At 37.7% G+C, this 24,243-nt stretch overlaps 1 long non-coding RNA gene across 1 annotated transcript; it reads left to right on the forward strand.

The window, feature by feature from the left end:
* The first annotated feature begins 13,332 nt into the window (after positions 1-13,332).
* Positions 13,333-23,232, forward strand: LOC309661380. The gene is made up of 2 exons (XR_014264000.1): positions 13,333-17,189; positions 17,221-23,232. It is a non-coding gene; the product is annotated as an uncharacterized lncRNA (long non-coding RNA).
* The last annotated feature ends 1,011 nt before the right edge of the window (positions 23,233-24,243 follow it).

Below are 24,243 nucleotides of genomic sequence, written 5' to 3' on the forward strand. Positions count from 1 at the left end.
ACTTAAGGTTTAATTCAAATAATAATTAAACTCCAGTGGCTGGATCATCTGCTTAGTAGTTATCAAGAGGGTTTATTTACTGATATGAGGTGAAAAGCAATGCATTCTCTAGTTAGCATTTGTGGAGAAGTATCCTTCTGTTTGGAGAAAGATTTCTTCCCTCTTTCCCCGCCTTTCTCTCTCTCTCTCTCTCCCTCTGATTTTTCTATGCCTGAGAAAGCTGGTTTTTATGCTATTAAAAAGTTAGAATCGCACGGCCCAGAGTCACTGGCCCCTTTAAAGGGGACTTTCTCTCTTGTCTTTAAGAACAGACCTCGAAAGGAGCCAGATGGTTCCCGTCTGCTGCCTTGAGTCAATGCACTTCCTCTCACAGACAGGAGCCCTTTTGCCCTCCTTCCTCCCCAGCCCCTCCCCACTTTCTACCCCCCACCCCTGGGCCTCACTGTTTTGTCGCTAGAAATAATCTTTTATTGCCCAGTTGTTCGGAAGTGACCTTTTGCCCTTGATTAGATAGCACCAGGCTCTATCACCGGATTGCTTTTGAGCTGGCAGTTGCTTTTTTGTGTCGGCTGATCCGGTGTCAGGGAGAACAATACAAGGCTTTGCAAAATTTTAGTATAGCTCAGGCGGGTGGAAGAGGTCGGGGTGGGGAGTTCGGGGGTTATATAAAGCAGCCTGGTGGGTCCTGGTTGAAAAAATATCTTTTCTCTAGTAAACTGAAAAATAAATGGTATATTTTAAAATTCATTTGTATATATTTAACTCCCTCCTGTTTAATAACCATGCATTTCAGAGCAATAGATTACTTCAAGATTTCATTCTACAGTATTAAGTATATTAATATACTATTAAACTGGCTGGAAGGTATAGTCTTACATTAAAATATTAATCAAACATACTACTGAATTGCTCAGAGAGCAATTTTCCAGAAGGTCCCAATTATTCTAAGTAACAAGTGTCATAAACCATGAAATAGAGAATGTGCTTAATCACCGAAAGCGAACTCATTTTTTTATTTTAAAAATTAGGGAAAATGTCCATGACTTTACTCGCTTCCTGCATTAAATACAGGAATTTGTGATTTTGTATCCTTCATAATAGTTCTCAAATTCTTTTGATTTCAAATTCCCAGGAACATCTGCTAGAACCCTTAGAGTGGGTGAGTTTAAAATTTATGTTTTAAAACGTTCAGTTTTACTCTAGAGGTGAATATTCTCCTGGATAGGTATGGGAAATTCTTGCAATTCTTTTTGAAGTTTATTAACATATTACTGAAAATTTGAAGTGTCCTAGCCCTCGACCAGAGGGAGGAAAATGTCTTGTTTTCCTCATTCCTACCTTCCTACAACTCATGCAACCCTAAATTTTTATTGCAGGTGATTCTTAATGCTAATGGCCATACTGTTCTTAACTCTTGGCCTGCCAGTTGTGGTGGCTTAAAATGAATGTCACCTCTCTGGTTTATTTCAGGTGGTCTAGTCCATTTCTTATTTCAGAGATTTGTAGTGGTGGGCGGTGATACCTGAGAAGTTACTGCAACTGTTTTCCAGTGTCAAAGGAGGGACTATCTTTTTATACGGTGTGGAAATATGTATATCAGCCTTCACCACAAAGGAAGTTAAAGATGTAAAGAGCAGAGTGAGTAAGTATTACCAGTTTCGTTTTATAGATGAAGCAGCAGGAACTCTCAGTCATGCAAATATTCTAGGAGGACCCAGACCAACTCCAGGGTTCCTAATCGCCTTGTTTCCAGGCTGTAGGAATGGTTGTTTTCATAAATGTTGTGTGTATGGGTGTCACAAAGAAAAACGATTAGTGTGTTCTGCCTTTTCCAGTTTTTGTTATTTGTTATTTGCTTTATTGATTAAATATCTTTCTCTCAAAAAATCAACATGAAACATGTTGATGAATAATTTTGAGAATATGGTGATACATATGTATATGTGTGTATGTACATATGTGTGTGTGTGTATCTCCATGTTTTTAAAAGAGCAATGGATACTGTTGATCCAGTTTATTAGCAGACTAGATAAACAGTTTGCCAGATAACTTGCCATTTGGTGGGTTTCCCTGGTTGAGCCTAGGAAATGAGTGGGGAATGACCAAGGCAAGACAGATGTTGAGACATCACTGAGGGAAAAGAAAACATGCCATTCACGTGTTTGTAGATTTCTTTTGGTTTCAATTGTCTGTCATTAGCAGGGACAGACCTCTGAATATCTCTAGACGGGTGATGGTAAGTCTGAGTGGTAGCATTTGAGCTTTTAAAAAGCTCAAACCAACTAGTAGATGGTTCTAAGTTCTTCTTCCACTTTTGTTTTTATTCCAAAGAAGGGCATCCTCAGCTCTGGTACGGTTCTGAGAATTGGTCAGATTACGTGAATGCCAGGGGAGAATATTGGGAGGTTCCTTTGGGGCCTTCGGGTCAGTAGCAAGGGGAATGCTGAGTCTGTTTATGATTGTGGCTTACAGACGACAGATGACTGGGTCATTGTAGCGGTTATCTTACTTTATTTTCTTTAAAGCCCTCCTGTCTGAAATAAGGATACTTCTCTTTTTATTTATTTAATGGGGTTGCTGTAGAATCTAATAGTTTCATAAATAGAATAGTAAATTCTGTATGAGAGGAATTTAGCTTATATAGGAACTTGAAAAAGAGTAGAGAGACTAGAATTCAGCAGACCAAGATTCTTCTGTTGACTATCTTTTAAAAAGACTAAAAACGTTCCCCAACTTACACTATTGTTAAAACAGTGAGCTGTATGTGATGTTTCTGACAGCCCCACTCTAGCAACAAAGAGGCAAAAACAAACTAGCAAACAAAAAAACTACGTAGTCATAGTGTTCAAGTCAACAAATATTTATTAATTATCTCAATATTAGTACAGCAATGCTATAAAAAGTTTAAATATATGTTAAAGCTGTAAACTGTATTATCTTGCTGTCATGCTCAGAAAGCTGACTTTCTGCATACTTAACATAGCAATGTCTACTTTTAACTTTTATAGGGAATGACATATAAATGCAAAGATAAAATTATAGTTTCCCTGAAAAAAGTACCGTACTAGCGAATTATTGATGAGGTTAACCTTAAGGAGGGCAGAAAGTCTTGGTAATAAAGGCCACAGAGCAGGTTTGCTGATTATTATGTATATAATCACAAAAAATCATTAGAGTAAGTCAAAGTAGACTCTTGTTTAGGAAGAAAATTAAAACCCATTATTAAAAACTGATTAAAAGTAAAAGCATGAATTAAAAGTAAAGTCATGGTAAAATATCATGTAGAAATAGCAGCCTTCAACCAATGAACTGGATGTTAGATTTGTCATGAAATTAAAAAAAACTTGCCGAATTATTATAATACCAATATTTCCTAATATTTAATTTCACCCATGCCACTCTACAATTTGAGTTTCATTCCCTTTGCTGAACTGGGTGTCTGAAGCTCTTCTAAATCCTTTTGCTGGTGCAATTTTAGATCTCTCTGTCTTCACCCCTCTGACCTGGGTCTTAGGGACACCAGGGTCTCTGCCTCTTTATATAACTCAGCCCACACATTCACGGGGTCTTTCTTCAGTACTGTACTTTCTATCACCTATTAATGCTCAAGACTTTCAAAGCCCCAATCCTTGTCCTCTTTCCTTTTCCTCTGCTATCTCTCCGTTGTGGTATTCAGAAATAAAGTACCTTACCACCTTTTTTCAAATGACACTAAGCTTTCCTTCACCTCCTTGCCCTTCCAGTTGCCTTACATCTTACTTTGCAGGACAGTACTGCTCAGATATTCTACTGATGATCAAAAGAAAACATCTTTAAACTTACATCTCCCATGAGAACCTATTCTTACTTACCACCATAAGAGTTTATTGGGTGATTTTGTAAAGGGTGTTAAATAACTTGCTGGGTAGATGTGGGGAAAAAAACCCCACAGACTTGTTGGCTCATAGATGAAAAGCCTCAGAAGATTGTAGAGGACATTGTAGGTGATAAAACCTAGGAAGGGTGAGAAAGATATAGCTCCTCTGTAGAACTTATTCCAAACAATGTCCTGTCATTTAATGGAAAGAACACAAGATGGAAGTGGAGGGTAGACTCCCTTTGTTCAAGCCCTGTAAAACTCTCTGGACCTCAGTTTCTCCTTTGTCACAGGGTTTTACTCCCTAACTTTTCTGCTAACATGAAATAAAATACGTGAAAATGGCATGACGTACTAAGCAATATAAATAAAAGGTAATTATACTATACTGATCAGGTTGGGGATGTGTGGTTGCTACAGTCACAGTGAGAACACTCGTACCATGGTGGTAGTTAAGTGTTTATTTGCTTGTTTACTTGTTTATTGCCATTCTCCCCAACTAAATTGTAAACTCCATTGGAGCAAAAGGACCATGTTTGCTTTATTAGCCACTGTAATCCTCTTATGTAGTATAGTTTCTGGCTCTGGGAAGCACTCAACAAATATATGTTGGAAGGATGGATGGATTATGATTAATAGCCTCAAGAACATTAATTAGTGAAGTCCAAAAGGATATCAGAAAATCCGTGCATGAAAGCTAATAAACATTATGAATATTTGTAGGATTTCTCAAACCTTCTCTCCAACTCAAAGTTTAGTTTAGAGAGTTTGAACAAACCTGACTTTCTAGTTTCCCAACTTATGTAAAACTGGAGGCTGACAGTCAGGAGTTGCTAAGGAGGAACCCAGAGGAGACACTGTTACCAGCAAGAAGTGACAGGCAACCACCTGAGTGAGTTAAGAAGCAGAAAAACTGCTATAGGAACTCAAAAAATGGGGCAGTCTGGGACCACTTAATCTATATCAAGTGGAAAATTGTGTGCATAAAAGCTTTGTGATCTGTACAACCTCACGCAAAGGCATGGTGTTGTGTAAGGGGGAAGCAGCCTACCTACTTCATCGTATAGTGGTGGATGCTCATAAGGATATCCCTGAGGCATCAAGAAAATTAAATTATGTTTACTTTCCTTAACAAGGGTGGGGAGTATGTAGGTCACTTTATTTAAAAAAAAATTTTTTTTCAGGACTGAATTTTTGTCAGTTTTATTGAGATATAGTTGGCACATAACATATTGAAAGTTTAAGGTATACAGTGCTATGATTTGATACACGGATGTATTGAGAAATGTTTACCACAGTAAGGTTGGTTAACGCATCCTTCACCTCACATAATTACCGTGTCGTTGTTGTTGTTATGGTGAGACCCCTGAAGTTCTATTTTTATAGAAACTTTCAAGTATACAATACAGCATTGTTAACTATAGTTATGATACTGTTCGTTAGCGCTCCAGAACTTATTCATCTTATAAATGAAAGTTTATACCCTTTGACCAACATCTCCCCATTTAAGCCATTGTTGAGCCCCTGGCAATCACCATTCTAGTCTGTTTGTATGAGGTCAGCGTTTTTAGATATAGGTAGGTCACTTCAGATTTCGGAAGACTTCTTTCAAAAATGGCCAAAGTAAATAAAATTGGAATGCCTTATTTCTGATAATACTGCATAAAAGAGGTATTATTTTATTCATTAAACCAATGTTGTTTTCTAGATATATCCAAATCAACAACATTCTAAAAGTTAGGAAGTTATATTTTCTAACTATTGAAACATCCTGAAGGCCAGCAGATGTAGATGCTGAATAAATTAGAACTACTATATTAAAAGAATCAGTCATTTTGCTAAGTCAAGGTGGCCAGCAGCATAATTGGTTTAAATTAGTGAGGTTTTATTTTTGCCATGCATTATATTCCTCTGGTATCTGAGTTATACCTTAATAATAACTTAGGTGTTTAAGATGTTAAACATACTTTGGTGGCACTAGGTAGCTAGATTTACATAGTCATAGGGAGAGTGGAATTTTCTTTTTGTTTCTTTTTTAAAAAATTTATTTTATTGATGTATAGTTGATGTACAATGTTGTGTTAATTTCTGCTGTACAGCAAAGTGATTCAGCTATACGTATATACACGTTCTTTTTCATATTCTTTTCCACTGTGGTTTATCAAGGATATTGAATATAGTTCCCTGTGCTATACAGTAGGACCTTGTTTATCTTATTTTTGTTTTAGTCTGATATTCACAAGTGGCAAATTTTGAGACCTTAAAGTTGATTTTTAATTTCATGGATTTCATAAAGTACTTACTGATGACACACTAAAAGACAGGTGGCACGGGAGACAGATGATGAGGAATACAGTATCCCTTCTCTCAGGTTTTGATACTCTCAAATGGAGAAAAGCCCTCTCTGCATCCATGAACTTTAAACTCTAATGATATTTGGGGAAGAAAATGACAGTCATTATCAATAAGAGTGAACAAAGAATAATTTTAAAAGATCCAAAATCCTCAGCTTAATATAAATGAATGTGAACTCTAAAATATGTCACATTAATTGTTAAAGATATCAGAGAAGTAACGTTTATCTTGAAGAAAACATGTCAATTTTATTTGTTGGGTTTTTTTTCTGATTATTTTGGATTATAATGATTTTTCTAAATAGGAAGGAAAAAAACCCTGTGCATAATTACTAAATTCTCTTAATTTAAAAATAGTTTACTAAGGAATCCATGTATAGTTAGGTGGAAGAAAATGCAGATGAAAGTAATTACAGAAATGACGTTCGTATCACAACAATTTCTACCACACATTTACTTTTTAAATTTAGCTTTCTTTCTTTTTTTTTTTTTTTGAATCTTTAAAGTAGGTAATTCTAAGTGAATCTTTTAAAGGTCTTTAAAAAGAAAGCAGTTATAAATCTCTTCACCGCTTAGGTTTTTAGTGTCCTGGGTTACTCGAATCCATTAAATCAGCCAAGAGCAAAATAAAACCATTCAGAATGGAACAAACCATTAAAATAATAATTTTATTATCTGTCTGATAAAATAATAATTTCCTCAATTGCAAAAGAGGTCTGCTACATCGGATAGTAGGCGATATCCACTGCTCACTCTCCAGTGGAGGAACCCACACATGTGCCGTTCCGGGAGAGCTGCCAACGCTGCAGTCATGCCTGGTAGCGAGAAAATGAGAAAAGGGCATGATTAAAAGATTGGCTTGTAAGTTGCTCATCATTAGTAATTTGCATATCCGGCAGGCAGACATAAACAAAAGCAACTCTCTCATTGGCATATTTGCCCTCCTCCATTCTCTCTGATCCCCTTAACCACAGAGGTGTGCTGGTCTGTTGGAGCTGGTTTTTCAGTCTCTGTAGGCATTTTTGGTTAGATTTATGTTTAAAGAGAAGGGAGGAAGGGAGGGAGGAAGGTCGGCTGCTACCGCATGGAGACTGGAATTGGAGAGGGTAATAGTAAAGGGGGAGAGTTCATTTAGGAGGTTAGTGTCAGTTGGTCGGACCAGAAATAATCTGTAGGCATTTTTGGATGCTTGACTGAAGCACGCATGCCCTGAGCTCGTCCACTCCTCCTGACCATCTTGGCTAAAACAAACAAAAGCCTCCCTCCAGCCTCTATCACAATCTTCAGTTGCCTCCACCTGAAATGTATGACATACTTTGTGTGTGATTAAGTGTTTTGCAGTCACAAGTGGAAAAGATGACCACAGTGAAAAGGCCAGGTCAACTGATAGGGGCAAACGTTGCCCTCCTAGAGGTGAGCAGAAGAGATGAGTATTTGATAAATGGAATCAGAGGAAACACCCACAAAAAGGAAAATGGCTTTGTTAAACGATGAGAGTGAAGAAATTGTGGTGACTTTAGAATGACGAAAGTACAGGATGACTTTTTTCTTTTTAAGACATCTGAATGAAGATGAAAGAAAAAAGCGACTTAGTGAAGAAAAGAGGGAAAAAGTTAAGTGAACACAGGCTGAGGGAGGAATCCCTTACGCACGGCTCTGGAGAGGAGGAAGGAGCTAATTAGCCGTTCGTCGTCACACGTGAAATGCTGAGTGACGCACCAGGGCACTGCTGTTACTCACAAAAGAGAAATTGTGGTACATCTTTCAGGCTAAGAAGGTCCTGCTGGAACCCATGCTCTGTGCCAGGCTCCCTTGTGAGAGGCTGTCGGCAAACCTATTTAGAATCATTTTTTGCTGTAGGAAATTGGCCCTATGGGACAAGGAATTCCTGCTCCTCCCAGGTACCCTGGAGATTTACAAGGAACTGTCGCATGGCAGTGCAGCACCCTTGTGTTTCTATTTCCAGTCATGTTTTCTGACACGGAAGGTGATGGGGACACTTCTGAGTCCACCTAAAATCTACATTCCTAGGGGGACCTCTAAGGGGGTTAGGTAAGTCTAATTCTAATGAAAGCAGATTCAGTAGCTCAGGTTTCTTCTTCGGCAAAGTAATGCAACCATTCTGAGGAGGAGAAGTTATCTATGCATAAACTTCTTCCTTTTTAACTTCAAGAAGCTCAAAGTCCTTTCCAGAACACCATAGCCCGTCGTCTGAAACCACGGTACCTCTATAATGCACATAAGTTAAAGATAAGTAACGTGGGTTTAGGATTGGACAAATATAGGCTCAAGGCCAGTCTCTGGAACTTGCAGGGGACAATCTCTATTTCCAATACTGCCCTTAGACCTGAGCACCCTGGCCTTACTTATCCTGACACACTGTCCCATCCCACCTTAGCAGACCCTGCTCTGTCCTTTCTCTGACCTCGTCTTCCCATGTGGCTTAGAGTCTGTGGGTCCAAGGGGACATGGCCACTCTCCCAGTGCCTGTGCCTCTCCACATTCTGGGTACCCTGGACCAAAACAGCAGGGCTTGCTTTCTGGCAAGTACAGGACTCTTTCTCAGATCTGCCTTCAGAGGGTAGACAATGGTGCCCTAATGCTGCCATCAAGGGAAGGGGTAAGAAGAAGGGGTTGAAATAGATGGAATTGGGATGTGGGGGGCTGTGGTGTCCGCACACGTGTGAGATGCCTGTGGTGTGGGACAGAGGCTGGGTGTGGGAAAGACCCCGTCACTTGTACTCTGGACCACACCAGCAGATGTTAGAAGTGGGCTTCTCCATCTAATAAAGTTACTGTGATGTGTAAAATGGGCTAACGTATGTCAAGTGCTCAGCGTAGAGATTGGTAGACTGTGGACATTCAGTATGTTTTTGTTCTGGGATGGTTTCTGTTCTAAGTTAAACCTGACCTAGCCTCTTCTAAATTCCCAAGAAAAACATGTATCCAGAGGCTCAAAATAAAATGAAACCTCTGTAGCAACACTGAAAGATGAGACTTGTAGCCATCCTATTGTTAGAATCTGGGGGGAATTTACAAACAATACAAAACCTGTGGAGCACAAGGAAGAATCAAAATGTGTGTTTTGGGTCATTGATAAAAAGTACAACCCACTCTATGGAAAAAGAAGTCATAAACCTGAATAAACTGAATTACATAGATATTCTGATAGGAATACAAATCAGTATATAAAGTAAAAAATACTAGAAATATATAGAGCAATGAATACAAATATAATTATAGTAGAAGGTAATACACATTTTTTCAGCTTTTGACAAATCAAGTAGGTAATATACAGACAGAAAATTCAATAGAAAAGTTGAATTTACAGCTAATTATTGTACTTAGTGAAATTCAAACAAAGAATATACTTCTTTTTATTTGTTTATTATTTTTTTTTAATTTTTTATTTTTAAAATTTATTTATTTAATTTATTTATTATTTTTGGCTGCGTTGGGTCTTCATTGCTACTCTACGTTGCGCTGCATGGGCTTCTCACTGCAGTGCCTCCTCTTGTTGCGGAGCATGGGCTCTAGGCACACGGGCTTCAGTAGTTGTGGCACGCTGGCTCAGTCGTTGTGGAGCCCAGGCTTAGTTGCTCCACGGCACGTGGGATCCTCCCGGACCATGGCTCGAACCCGTGTCCCCTGCATTGGCAGGTGGATTCTTAACCACTGCGCCACCAGGGAAGCCCACTTCTTTTTAAATGTAGGTGAAATATTTTTAGAAACTGAAAATAAAGAAAATCTCAATAAATTGTTCTCAAGTAGAAAGCAAATGGGCCATATTGTCTGATCTTATGCCATAAAACTAAAAACTAATAACAAAAGATTAAGCAAATTGATTAATTGTCCTGGAAGACGCCTTGATTGTCACACACATCTCAACTTGAGTTGTAAAGTGTTTTACAATTAATGAAATGCTTTACCTTCTGGGTCAAAGAGAAAATGGAAAATTTACCAAGGAAACAAAGCCACTAACATGACCATGGTATATGACCAAAGCTCTACAGTGAGGTGTATTCATAATGTTAAAATGCTTTTTACAAGGAAGGAAGAAAATAAATGAACCAAGTACTTTATTCAGGAATAGTTTCTTTTTTGCAGTGGAACCACCATTCCTTTTCCTGAGAGACTGTTATTAAATCTAGCCACCATGTCAGACCTCTCCCTCTTTGTGAGTTTCTTTAATCTTAGGAGCCCAACTGCCTCTCCTTGAAATCGGATTTCTGTTGTTTAACTTTTCCTCCTTCCAATTCTTTCACTCAGGCATGTTTTATATGGTTAACCTCAATTATATAAACAATTTAAATATTTTAAAATGAGGCTCCTAGGCCCGGCATAAATCAGATGGTGTGGTTAGATACCATCATGAAGTAAGTATACCTGAGTTTCAGTCCTAACTCTATAGGGACCCTAAATGATAAAGAATGTCCATCCCAAACCAAAAGGCAAGGTAAAATTTAACAATGGAACCCTGAAGGCAAAATCAGGGACAAGACAAGAATATAACTCATTATTTAGTATTATTCTTCTGAAGTAGAAATAGGAAGTATAACTTACGGAAAAGGAGGAGAACAAGTTACTGTTATTTATGATGAAAATATAAATATAAAATATAAGGGAATCAACTTTGAAACACTTAGTGTAAAAGATGACCATAAAGAGGCCAGGTAATGGATCAATAATGAATAATTTATGAGATAAATATCCCCACATCAATAGCTTTCCTATTTGGCAGCAAAAAACAAGGCAAAACAAACACATGAGAGCAACAACAAAAAACTAAGAAGATATAAGGAAGGAAAAGATTTGACCAATAATAATAATAATAAAGTTTTAAGAGAACATTAGGAAAATGTAAAGGTTTATTTTGCTTCTGGATGGAAAGATTGAATATGATAAAGTTCATAGTTATTTCCAGCTTAACTTACAGATTTCATGCATTCCTAATCACAGGGCCAACACAGTTTCCTTTAGAAACCTGAACAAACTAAAGTTTATCTGGAAGACTAAATGTGAAAATGTCCATGACTTATTATTTTAAAGAGTGACTGATAACTACCTCTCCTAAGAGAAGTGACAAAAATTAAATAGCATGGGACCAACACAAGAATAGACAGACAAGCCAACGGTAGAATAGGGAGGTCTGGAAAAGTTCCTCATATTTATAACTACAGTTCATGATTTAAAAATAAAGTCTTGGATAAAGGACAAGTTGGGTGGGAGATCAGACCAAGAATTTGGAGAAAAAATAGTCAGTTTCACTCTTTTACTATAAATTATAATAAATATTAAATGAATTAAAACTATAAAAATTCTAGAAGAAAACATGTATTTAACTAATGATGAGATGAGGACGGATTTTCTAAGCATAAAGCAATGTAGTAAATGCAGTGAATAAATTATAAAAGAAAACTTGTTCAAAAGCATAAGTAAAATGATGAAAATAATATTTGCAAAAAGCATTACCATCACAGGTTAGTTAAAAACCTTTTTAAAGGGGCTATTATAAATCAAAAAGAAAACCATGACTACTCTACCAACAAAATTTTCAACTTCACTAGTAATCAAAGAAATAGAGATTAAAACAATAATGATATGTTTAAAAATATTTGTGTATATAGTATCTATATGTTTTATATATCTAAATATATTAAAATACCTAATATTTGCTATTAGCAAGATAAGTACATTGCTTGTGGCAGTATACATAGATAATCCTTTTGGAAAGCAAATGTGCTTTAGGTAGCAATGTACTACATATGTTTATATATTTTAACTCCCCTAAAAATTGATCCTGAGGAAATAACTAGAGAGGAACTGGAAAGTGCATGGGATTATATAAATGGTATAATCTTCTTTTAATGGAAATACTTATATTTATTTATGCATGTACACATATACATAATACAACCCCTGAAACAGTAATTATTTACAGATGATAAGACTTCAAGACTTTAAGTTTTGTACTTTTCAAAGTTTACATAATCAACATGTTTTACTTTCGTAATTGGACAAAAAATTGAACGTTATATTTAGAAGTTAAAAATATTCTCAGGCTTCCCTGGTGGCGCAGGTGTTAAGAATCCGCCTGCCAATGAAGGAGACACGGGTTCGAGCTCTGGTCTGGGAAGATCCCACATGCCGCAGAGCGACTAAGCCCGGCCGCCACAACTACTGAGCCTGAGCTCTAGAGCCCACAAGCCACAACTACTGAGCCTGTGTGCCACAAGTACTGAAGCCCGCGTGCCTAGAGCCCGTGCTCCGCAACAAGAGAAGCCACCGCAATGAGAAGCCCACGCACCACAACGAAGAGTAGCCCCCACTCACTGCAACTAGAGAAAGCCCGTGTGCAGCAATGAAGACCCAACGCAGCCAAAAATAAGTAAAATAAATAAATTTTTATTAAAAAAATATATATATATATTCTCGTCCTTTTCCATGTAATCTAAGAGTTGTGAATAAGTGATCTGATCCCTTTTTTTCTGGTCTCCCTGTATCTCCCAAGACACATTTTACATTTTCTCATAAAGTCCTATAGCTCTTTAGTAAAGAAAAATAAATGATATCCTTGTAATTATGAATTTTTGCCTTAACTTCTTTACATAATATGATCATCAAGAGTCCCAAATCACATTTCAGTTTAATATTGCATCTTCTGCTAAACTCTTAATTGATTCCAGTGGTAATAACCATATAAGTACTTAGGTGAGATTATTTTGGCACACATCTGAAGGTAAAATTAGATATTGCTGTTAGAATATTTTTAAAGGTAATTTACACAAATTCTTTCTCTTGACTGGTAAATCACAATAATTTCAGCAAAGAAGAAGCTTTCCAAAATTCAGCTTAAGCTAAAGTCTATTTCTCACTTTCTTCATGGTCTCCGTTACAGTTAATATCCACACATTCTGAATACCATATGTGATTTACAAAAAATCTTGCTCGCCATTGTGACCTTAAAGCTGATCTTTAATAAAGAATATTTTCCTCAATGACAGGTTCTTGGATTTCATTAAGAGTAAAGGAGCAATTTAAATTAATACACTCAACTTGTGAGATGAGAATGTAGTCAGGCATGTACCAGGCTAAAGTCAGCCAGACTTTGTGGGAGCTGCGTCAGTTTTTATGGAAGGTCTCGCAGGTTGAGATATGGAGTCCTTAGGAGTTAACTTAGGTATTTATGAGAGTCCTTGAATTTATTTTTAGAATTTCAAATAACTTAATGGAATCATACCTTTTCCCATGGAAGGATTACTTTTTCCTTTTTCTTTTTTCTGCCTTTGCTTTTGGTTGAAACTCAATTATTTAGCCCAGGTAATCTTGTACCGGTTAGATACTGTGGCAGCTCTACATAACTCTGACTAATAAAAGACTGCACAGGACATCATTTGAGTTTGACAGACAATTTCAAAACCTGTGGTCACTGGACGGGAGTGGAGTTTGGCCCTGCTCCCCCGTGTCCCACCATACAGGTCAGGAAAGTTCTTCACTTAAAGGGTTTTAGTTTCTCTGTGGTAGAATTGACTTGCATGTTTTCCATAAACAAACGTTCAAGAACCTTAACAAACAATTTGTGTATAGGTGAACCTCCTTTAATATGTATCTAATATGTTAACATCTGAGTATACACAGCAGTACATTTTTCTTGGACTGGCTTTGGGTGACAGTATGCATGAAGGCTCTAGAATTTACTTGTTCCTCTAAGAATTCTTTGTATTGGGAATAAATCTATGTTGGTCTGGCTTACTTTTGGGGACATCGTTAATGGGCACAGATGTCTCAATCTCAGTTGCACCAATGAAGATGTACATTTTTGAAGCTGGAAGGTACATGAGTCCTTCAGAATAATGCTATGAGTTCAGTGGACAATCTGCTTTTTGATGAATGATCTGGAAATCTTCAATAGGTATTGGTGGATCCTGAAGCAGCTTGAGACAGATTTTGTCCTCTAGGTGTCTCCAAATTTTACTTTGGTCTTAGATGCTCCAGCCAGCTACTTTTGAATATACAAATGGAAAATAGACAGAAAAAAGTTATTAATCTATCATCAACTATGCAGAAGACAGATGAGACAACTGCAGGTAGAAATGGGGTTGATACGATTAGGGACTAAATTTTTAAAAACAAATGAGTTTGAACACAACATAATCAAAGTTTCCAAATCACTATGTCATTTTCCCCATCAATTCCATTCTTACTTTTCTTCCCATGATAAAGAGCAAACCTTAGAAATAACAAATAAGTAAAAGAGAAAAAAATATTTTCAAGTGAGCTTTTTGATTCATATTTGCTGTTGTTGTTTAGCCTTGTTTCCAATAGTTGCTTTTTTGAGCTTTTAGGGAAATAATTAATTGAAATCCATCATTTTTCTCTTGGACCTATCTAAAATTGTGTGTGTGTGTATGTGTGTCTGTGTATGTGTGAAAAATGTTCCTAGGATCAGCTCTATTTGCATTGGTATTTCCAGTGGAAATGTCAAGTGTGACCTTTTTCTTGTTTGGGTGTCTAATCCTATTTTAAAGCCGTGTCACGCCCCTGCTGAGGGTCAGTGCCCTTGTGAATAGAACCTCTGCACCTGCTCCCCCTTTCTTCTCCTCTTCTTCCCCTCTGCGTGGAACTGGAGGATGTTCCGCTTGGCGAACAAAACAATACTATGCTTCAGTGACTGCAGTGACAGAAAATAACTCCAGACTTGGGAATTTGGTAGAGTAAGTTTTGAAACCATGAGAAAATAAACACAAAAATCAGCAAACCTGAAAAGAGGAAAAGACAAAACGTGCAGGAGCATTGCATTTCATTGCTACAGATATCAGGGCTAACCTTCCCTTGAACTTTTCAATTGATAAGATAGGGGCTCTGATAAAGGATCAGCTATTGCGAATACAGGATGCTAAAATCAGTGTCATTGACATTTCACCTGTAGGGAAAAAAATTATTAACATGAAAGAACTGTGGGAAATACAACCAAGGAAGCCCAAATTACCATAGTGACTGGATTTGGTTTGCCTATTTACCAAAGTAGAATTTCAAACAGTTATGCTCAGGGGAGCTGAATTAAGCACTAAATGAATATAGAAGATTTGAATAGTAAAAGGTTTGTACATTCAGGCTTATTATCATTTAAAGATAATGTTCCATAAAAATCAGCTCTTTTCACCAGTGCTTGAGTTGAATTATAAATTCCTATCACAGGAAGTAGTACGGAATAAACAAAGAATTGCTTATTGGATCCTAACCAAATTTAAATCTGTAATTTGCCATTATACTGCATTTGTTCTAAAGTTAACCAGGAGGGGAAAATTCACACTGAAACACTGCTAAAACTATAAAGTTCAATATCAACAGTTTTCCTTGACAACACATTGACCACAAAATCCCCAAGTGAACCATATTAATGTTCTCACTATTTTTTCCTAAAATCCTGCTAATTTTCATTTTTTTTTCTTATGAAATAAAGCCTTCATGGTGTTCTCTAAGCTTGTAATACAAATGCATTTTATCTTTCATTTTGTACTATGCTCCCAAATCCAGTTTGGGAGGCAGCTCTTCAGTAAATGTATCTCTACTCTTCTCTCATCACCTTACATTTTTTAAAAAAAATTAATTAATTAATTAATTAATTGGCTGCATTGGGTCTTTGTTGCTGTGCACGGGCTTTCTCTAGTTGCATTGAGCGGGGGCTACTCTTTGTTGCGGTGCGCTGGCTTCTTATTGCAGTGGCTTCTCTTGTTGTGGAGCACAGGCTGTAGGCGTGCGGGCTTCAGTAGTTGTGGCACGTGGGCTCAGTAGTTGTGGCTCGCAGGCTCTAGAGCGCAGGCTCAGTAGTTGTGGCACACGGGCTTAGTTGCTCCGCGGCATGTGGGATCTTCCCGGACCAGGGCTCGAACCCGTGTCCCCTGCATTGGCAGGCGGATTCTTAACCACTGCACCACCAGGGAAGTCCTCTCACCTTACATTTTGACCCTGGGATCGGTTACTAGCTGGTTTCCTCACCTGCAGCCCCCCATCTCCACCCAATCCATCCTTCAAGCCACCACAAGAGTAATCTTCCTAAAGGATAACATGACACTCTTCCTCAAATACCTCCAAACCCAAGAGATAAATATAAAAATGTAATTGACTTCACAAGGAGCAACAAAGCTAGTGAAGAGGTGAGTGGAAGAGATAAAAAGTGCTAGGGTTCAGGATGCTTCAGAGATCACTGGAAGTGGGAATGATCTTAGAATCGGGGGGAGGTGGGCTTGAAACAAGCCTTGAAGAAATGGAGAGTATTTGGCTAGAAGTGAAGTGGCGAGGGAACACGTGTTGTCTTCTAGGGAACAGTGACCGAAGGTACAAAAGTGTTTTGGAGCTTGGCTAATGGAGCAGTCTGACCCGAAAGAAGAGTTGTGGCCGGTGAATCTATAAAGTGTCTTAGGCCCTGATGATCAGCTTATAGATGTTTGTATGTTTGGGGAAGCCGTGGAAGAAGTTTGGGCAGGGTGATGATATTATCACGTGGAAAGACTCATTTACAGGAAACGTGCAGGACAGATCGGGTGGGGATGGAATATCTGAGGCAGAGAAACTGGTTAGGAGACAGTTGCTGTGTTCTAGGTGTGTGTAAAGGCCTTGATGAGGTGAAGACAGTGAGAAGAGGAAAGTGGAGACAGATGTGAGAGACAATGGCAAGGGAGTACTTACAGGATTTGGAAATTTGTCTAAGCTCGGAAAGGCTAAGGTGTTATGAGGGAACAGATTGAAAAATGACTCTGAGATTTCAAGTTTGATGAGTAGGAGACATGGAGCAGCCAGGAGAAGAATCTGGGGTTTTGTGTATAAGTAATGAACTTTTTTAGATGCGATGTTTGAAATGACTGCAATTCATTGCATTGGTAATGTCACATAGGTGGCTTGGGTTGCAAGACTTGGGTTCCAGAGTGAGCCCTAGCTAGAAATGGAAATTTGGGAATGATATTGAGTGCTAGTTGAAGGCCTGGGAATGATATTGAGTGCTAGTTGAAGGCCTGGAAATGAATAAGATCACTCAACAAGGACTAGATTTTGGAAACTAATCATTTTCTGAGGTGGGAAAGAAAAGGAGAAAGTAAGGAAGGAGATTAGAAATAGATGGCAACAGGGTAAGCATTGTTCTATTTAAAAAAAAAAACGGAGACAGTGGCAGAAAGGAGGATGGAGCAAGCAAAGACAAAAGAAATCTTCAGAGAGGTTCACTGCAGAGAAAAGGACGCCTGAGACTAGACCACTGCATCTGTAAACTGGAAGACCATAGTGGGCTTTTGAAAGTATGGGGTTAGATGCCGCATTATGAATGCCTTAGGAGAGAAAGCAGAGGCAGCAATCGTGAAAACTTATGAACTTTGGTTACGAACAGGACACCCAGCTCATGTGGAGGACACTGGGTGAGGCAGGCATGTGGCTGTTTGAAGTCAGAGTATCAAAAGCCAGGAGAAGTAAAGGACTGCAGGTGTCAGGGAAAGCAGCTTGGGGTTGAGAAAGCAAGTTGAGTGACTATTTCCTGCATATGAGTAATGGAATGAATGAATGTGATGTGTAACTGCGTATATGTGAGGGTTGAGGTGACTATTGAAGTTTGTCCCTGCAGGGGTGTGTGTGGGGGTGTGTGTGTGTGTGTGTGTATGTACACGTGCGTGTGTGTAGGCGACAGGGATGCAGGTAGGGATGGGTGTCACTGCTGAATAAATCAGAGCGGAATGCTCAATGGTGGGTAGAGCAGGTTGTCTAAGCTTGGAAAGGCTAAGGCGTTCATTTGTGCCCACAGATGCTGGTTCCCAGGGCCTTGTGACACTGGCGAATCTGCTGTGTTCTTACACTGTAAACAGAGTCCAGGTGAGTGGACCCTAGAAGGCAAAGGTTTCATTTTTAGGCGGTTTTATCTTTTGGTGTGATGAGATGGAAGGATGGAAAATCGAATTGCTTCGCTGGCTGGTTTTTTTTGTTTTGTTTTGTTTTGTTTTGTTGCTGTTGTTCTCTTAAGTTCCTGGTCCTCCTTACGCGGACCTCATTGTGTTGTGACCGTGTTTGCTTGTCCCTCTCCCCATCCCCAACTCCTCAAGGCAGCACGCCTCTGAATCACTAGTACCATGAATGTTCCTGGCACAAAATAAGCAGACGATAATGCCTGCTAAATAAATTAGGGAGGGAACGGAGGTGTTAGCTCTGGATGGGAGAGATCTGTCTTCCTGCAAGGCAGGAGGGAAAGGAGAAGAGAGGAAAGGAGAGCCATGATTTTAAAAGTTTAAATCAAAGTAAGAGACCGCTCATGCAAAATGGTTTCTGTTTCCTCAGTAAAGTGGTACCCAAGGGGGTTTTCTGAGTGCAAGAGATGGCAGGGCCTGAAGAAGCCATGGAGTGTCTTCTATGATGGAGGTACTATGTAGGCACTTTACATACACTTTCTTTTAATCTCCACAACAGCACTATAAAGTCTTTATTATACCTATTTTGCTGATAAGGAAACTGAGGCTTAAATAGTAATATATTTACTTGTAAGCTCATATTAAACTCCAAGTATCTTGATTGCAAAACCTGTATTTCCTTCCGTATACCCATTATTAGAGCAGTTTTAGGAAGTGTGAAAAGGATTTAAAAGATGAAGAAAAATATTGAGCAGCAGCAAGGGTCTTGTAAGGGTGAGTGAACTTGAACTTGCTTACCGTCGAGGCGGAGAAGTTCCGGGACTGAGAAAAACAGAGGAAACAAAAATCTGTGGAAATCCAGACTTTGTACCTAGTGTGGTAGAGGAAGTTTAAGTGAGGAGGATGTGACCAAGGACAGTATTGGAGGGGCTGTTCATTAATCATTTCAGGTCATTCAATCTAGTCTCTTTAATAAGACTGGAAGCCTCTGGAATGTTTTCTCATTGTGCCTTGCAGAGTGTTAAGGGCTGATTCAATACCCAGTAGCTGTTTGTGGCCTGATCAACATAAAACACTGTGGAAACTGAGATTAAAATGGAGATTGTACTAAATAAACCCAACATTGTTTTAGAGTTGTGTGCTTTGCCTATTAAGATGAGATTAAGCCAAACAGTGATTTTAATAATAATAATAATAATAATAACAACAACAATAAAGCTCTTCGTGAAGGTAAAACTGGCTGAATAGACATGCCTGGATCAGGCCAGCTGCAAGAAATCAAATAGCCAATCTTTGGTGAAGACTTTGGCTAATGTGTCGCCTCATGTGTTGCTCTAGGAAAGAAAATAATAATAACGAATATTTTTGAGCATGTGTTTGTTCCAGGTAGTGTTCTAAGTACTTCACGTACACTAGGTCCTTTATCCTCATAATGACTCTAGAGGTTAAGTAGTATGGTTCTCATTGTACAGATAAAGGAAACTGAGGCCCCAAAAGTTAAGTGCCCAAGAATACACAGCAAATTAACAGCAAATTTAGAATTTAAACTTGATGGTTGGCTCCCAAGTCCACATTCCTAACTACTCTGCTGTTCTCCAAATTCTGACATTTTCTATTTTATGGTACAAGCGGCTTCTTTGTGTTTGATGAGAAATATGAGTAACCTTTGACAAATGTGAAGTGCATCCTTCCTTGGCGGTTGGATAAATTCCATTTTATCCAGCACCTGTTCTGTCAATTGTGTTCAGAAGGAAATCCTCTGTCTTACTCATTAGTGTGACATTTGTATCTCAGTGATTCTTTGGCAAAAATGTGCAAAATCTAAAGAAAACCCCTATGACAAAGGATGCCTTCATATGTTTCTCCATCAATAACAGCAAGGTTGAGTCTGTGAGTTGTCAGATTTCACCTTTCTCTCAGCTTTGACCAGTTTCCACTCATTTGGCTTTAGAAATGGTATGCGAGAAGGCTTTAAAAAAGGAAGTTAATCTGATGACCACTGTAAAGTAATTCTTTAAAAATTAATTAATTAATTATTTTCCCAGCTTTATTGAGAGATAAGTAGCATAACATTGTGTAAGTTTAAGGTGTTCAGCGTGATGATTTGATACATGTATATATTGCAAAATGACTCACAAATAAGACGAGTTAACATGTCCATCTCCTCACATAAGTTCAGTTGTGTGTGTGGTGAGAATATGTAAGATTCACTCTCATAGCAACTTTCAAGTGTGCCGTACAGTAGTGTTAACTACAGACACCATGCTGAATATTACTTCCCCAGAACTTACTTACCTTATGACTGGAAGTTTGTACCTTTCGACCAAAGAGTAATTCTTTATTAAAAGAATTGTGGCAACTGACAAGGGATTAATCTCCAAAATATACGAACAGCTCATGCAGCTCAATATCAAAAAAACAAACAACCCAATCCGAAAATGGGCGGAAGACCTAAATAGACATTTCCTCCAAAGAAGACATACAGATGGCCAAGAGGCACATGAAAAGATGCTCAATATCACTAATTATTAGAGAAATGCAAATCAAAACTACAATGAGGTATCACCTCACACAGGTCAGAATGGTCCTCATCAAAAAAATCTACAAACAATAAATGCTGGAGAGAGTGTGGAGAAAAGGGAACCCTCTTACACTGTTGGTGGGAATGTAAATTGATACAGCCACTATGGAGAACAGTACAGAGTTTCCTTAAAAAACTAAAAATAGAACTACCATATGACCCAGCTATCCCACTACTGGGCATATACCCAGAGAAAACCATAATTCCAAAAGATACATGCACCCCAATGTTCATTGCAGCACTATTTACAATAGCCAGGACGTGGAAGCAACATAAATGTCCATCTATAGAGGAGTGGATAAAGAAGATGTGGTACATATATATAATGGAATATTACTCAGCCATAAGAAGGAATAAAACTGTGCCATTTGCAGAGATGTGGATGGACCTAGAAACTGTCATACAGAGTGAGGTAAGTCAGAAAGAGAAAAACAAATATAGTATATTAACACATATATGTGGAATCTAGAAAAATGGTACAGATGAACCTATTTGCAAAGCAGAAATAGAGACACAAACATAGAGAACAAATGTATGGACACCAAGGGGGGAAAGGGGGGAGGTGGGATGAATTGGGAGATTGGGGTTGACATATATACACTACTATGTATAAAATAGATAACTAATGAGAACCTACTGTATAGCACAGGGAACTCTACTCAGTGCTCTGTGGTGACCTAAATGGGAAGGAAATCCAAAAAAGAGGGGATATATGTATATATATAGCTGATTCACTTTGCTGTACAGCAGAAACTAACACAACATTGTAAAGCAACTATATTCCAATAAAAAATTTTAAAAAATCCTTAAAGGGCTTCCCTGGTGGCGCAGTGGTTGAGAATCTGCCTGCCAATGCAGGGGACACGGGTTCGAGCCCTGGTCTGGGAAGATCCCACATGCCACGGAGCAACTGGGCCCGTGAGCCACAATTACTGAGCCTGCGCGTCTGGAGCCTGTGCTCCGCAACAAGAGAGGCTGCGACAGTGAAAGGCCCGCGCACCGCGATGAAGAGTGGTCCCCACTTGCCGCAACTAGAAAAAGCCCTCGCACAGAAACGAAGACCCAACACAGCCATAAAAATAAATAAATAAATAAATAAATATTAAAAAAAAAGAATATTTATAAAAATAAATAATGTTTAAAAAAATCCTTAACAAAAAAAAAAGAATTGTGAAGTACGCCATGTTTATCTAGGATTTCAATTTGGGGGGAATCATACATTTGGATTATCTTTGTATGTCCAAGGGACAGATGACACGCTGGGTAGTTCTGAAGGAGAGCTTTTAGCTTACGTATATTTTCTTAGAGCAATAGGTAGAAACCAAGGAAGGACTCTTTTGGCTTCTTCCAGTCCTAAATGTATTACTCAAAGTTGATGAAGAGAAATTTTTAGATTTAGTTTTGAACATTAATGTGAAGTGTGTATTTTGTCACTGTGGTCTGTCAAAATTTACCTTTATAAACTGGATAGTAAGAGGCATAATATTAATAAAAATATATGTTAAAGAATAGTTCTCTTAAACTATTTAAAGCTATTGTTTAAATTCTTACCAAAGGCTCTTAAATATCTCATTCAGTGTTTGAAATTCAGCTCGAAATTAATTTAAGGAAACTGTGATTTGAGTTGCTCACACTACCTTCCAGAATGATTAATACATGCATGTAACAAACTTATTTCCGGTTGGAATTTGCTTGTTGAGTTTCCACAGCAGAACATTATGTCTGACATAAGTAAGGATTTGGTCGCAGTTGTTATCTACTGAAGAATTTATAGAACACATAAAATTAAATTCTGTTGGCTAGATTGTTGCCCAAAAGAAAAGTATCTTTTATCTTGAAGACCTTTTAAAATTTCTTGTTTTGTTTGATTTGTATTGCTAAGTTTATACCCTTCTAAGAAGAATTGTATAAGACAGATCCTCTTAACGATACAAACATACCTATGCCCAGTGTGCCCATATGTGCAAATGTGTTTCTCTATTTCCAGTATGTCCATGTGCACATGCAGAATTCTCTCATTCTACATTATTAACACATACATTTTTTGTTTCTATTTGCCTATGTACTTACAACCTTAAAGTATGATCCATAAATAATTATCAACATGCTCAAATTTTTAAATAAGCATTGTTAAGTTTAACATGTATTTAAATTTTTTTCCTAAAATTTCTAAAAACACAAAATGTTTGACAAATAGTGCTAAGTAATCGATAGATAAAGTAAACAGTGAGTTGCCTGACAAGTAGGATTCCCCCACCCCAAGTTTCTTAATTTTATACTAGAATGATTTTAAACATATGTGGTTATAAGATTTCCAAAAATGAGCCTTCTATGAAAATCACACTGGGCTCCTCAGCTGTGTTTTCTTTCATTATTTATAGACAAATCGAAAACAAATGTTCTTTAAGAAAAAGTACAATGAACTGAAACCATCTGTCAGGATGCACTTTTTCTCTAGAATTCATCTGTAATACAGACGTGTAGTGAACCAGAGCCTCGGTCTCATGAAATCATACCATATTTAATGGTAGTTTTAGTGTCAATTCAGAGACAAAGTGTTAATGTCTGTTGCAACAAGACCTAAATGGCTCATTTAATTCAGTGAAGGTTATGATTAAAAAAGCCAGTGACATGGGGGCAAATGCAAATATTTTCATTTTGGATGTCTTAATTTCAAATATACTTGAAAAAGAAGACAATTTTTGAAAACTCACTTGAAGTAATTTAATGAATATTATAAAAATAGTTCTGGATGTTTCACTCCTACAGCTATCATAAGCTACTGAATAGTCCACAGCTACTGAACGCTTGATGATAAAACAAAATCACAGAAAAGGTAGTCAACAGAAAATCTCAGAAAATACATGCATAAAATGTTGGCTTGCTTACTTGTTCTAAACATAAAGAGTTATTTTATGTAATAAAAACATTTCATTTAGAAAAAGCATATTAAATTAACAGGAGATTATTTTTAAATTGAATATTTAGTCTATTAAGATCTATGTTTTTTGGTTTTCTTTTTTTACTTAAAAAGTATTATCCTTTCTGGATGTGATACCTTGAGAAGGACATAACATCACTTACCTAAAATTCCTGCCAGGAATGCATAATCTGAGTTTAATCATGAGGAAACATCAAACAACTCTAAATAAAGACCATTCTATTAAAAAAATAAATAAATTCTTCAAAAATATCGATGTCATAAAAGACAAAGAAAGGCTAAAGGAATTTTCAAAATCAAATGACACTAAAGGAACATGACAACTAAATACAACACCTAACCTTAGACGGGATTCAGTTTTGAAGGAAAAAAATGTTATAAAAGACATTTTGGGGGCAAGTGACAAATTTGGAATACAGATGATAGATTAGCTAGAATATTGCATCAATGTTAAATTTACTAAAGTTGGTAACTGGACTGTGGCTATGTAAGAGAATATCCTTATTCTTAGGAAACACATACTGAAGTGTCTAGGGTAAAGGTCCATGAGGTATGCAATGTAGTCTCAAACGGTTGAGAATGATAAAGAAAATGGGGCAAAATGTTAACGATAGGAGAATCTGGGT

The sequence above is a fragment of the Balaenoptera physalus genome, assembly GCF_965194825.1.
Source record: "Balaenoptera physalus genome assembly, chromosome: 5".
Classification (NCBI taxonomy): domain Eukaryota; kingdom Metazoa; phylum Chordata; class Mammalia; order Artiodactyla; family Balaenopteridae; genus Balaenoptera; species Balaenoptera physalus.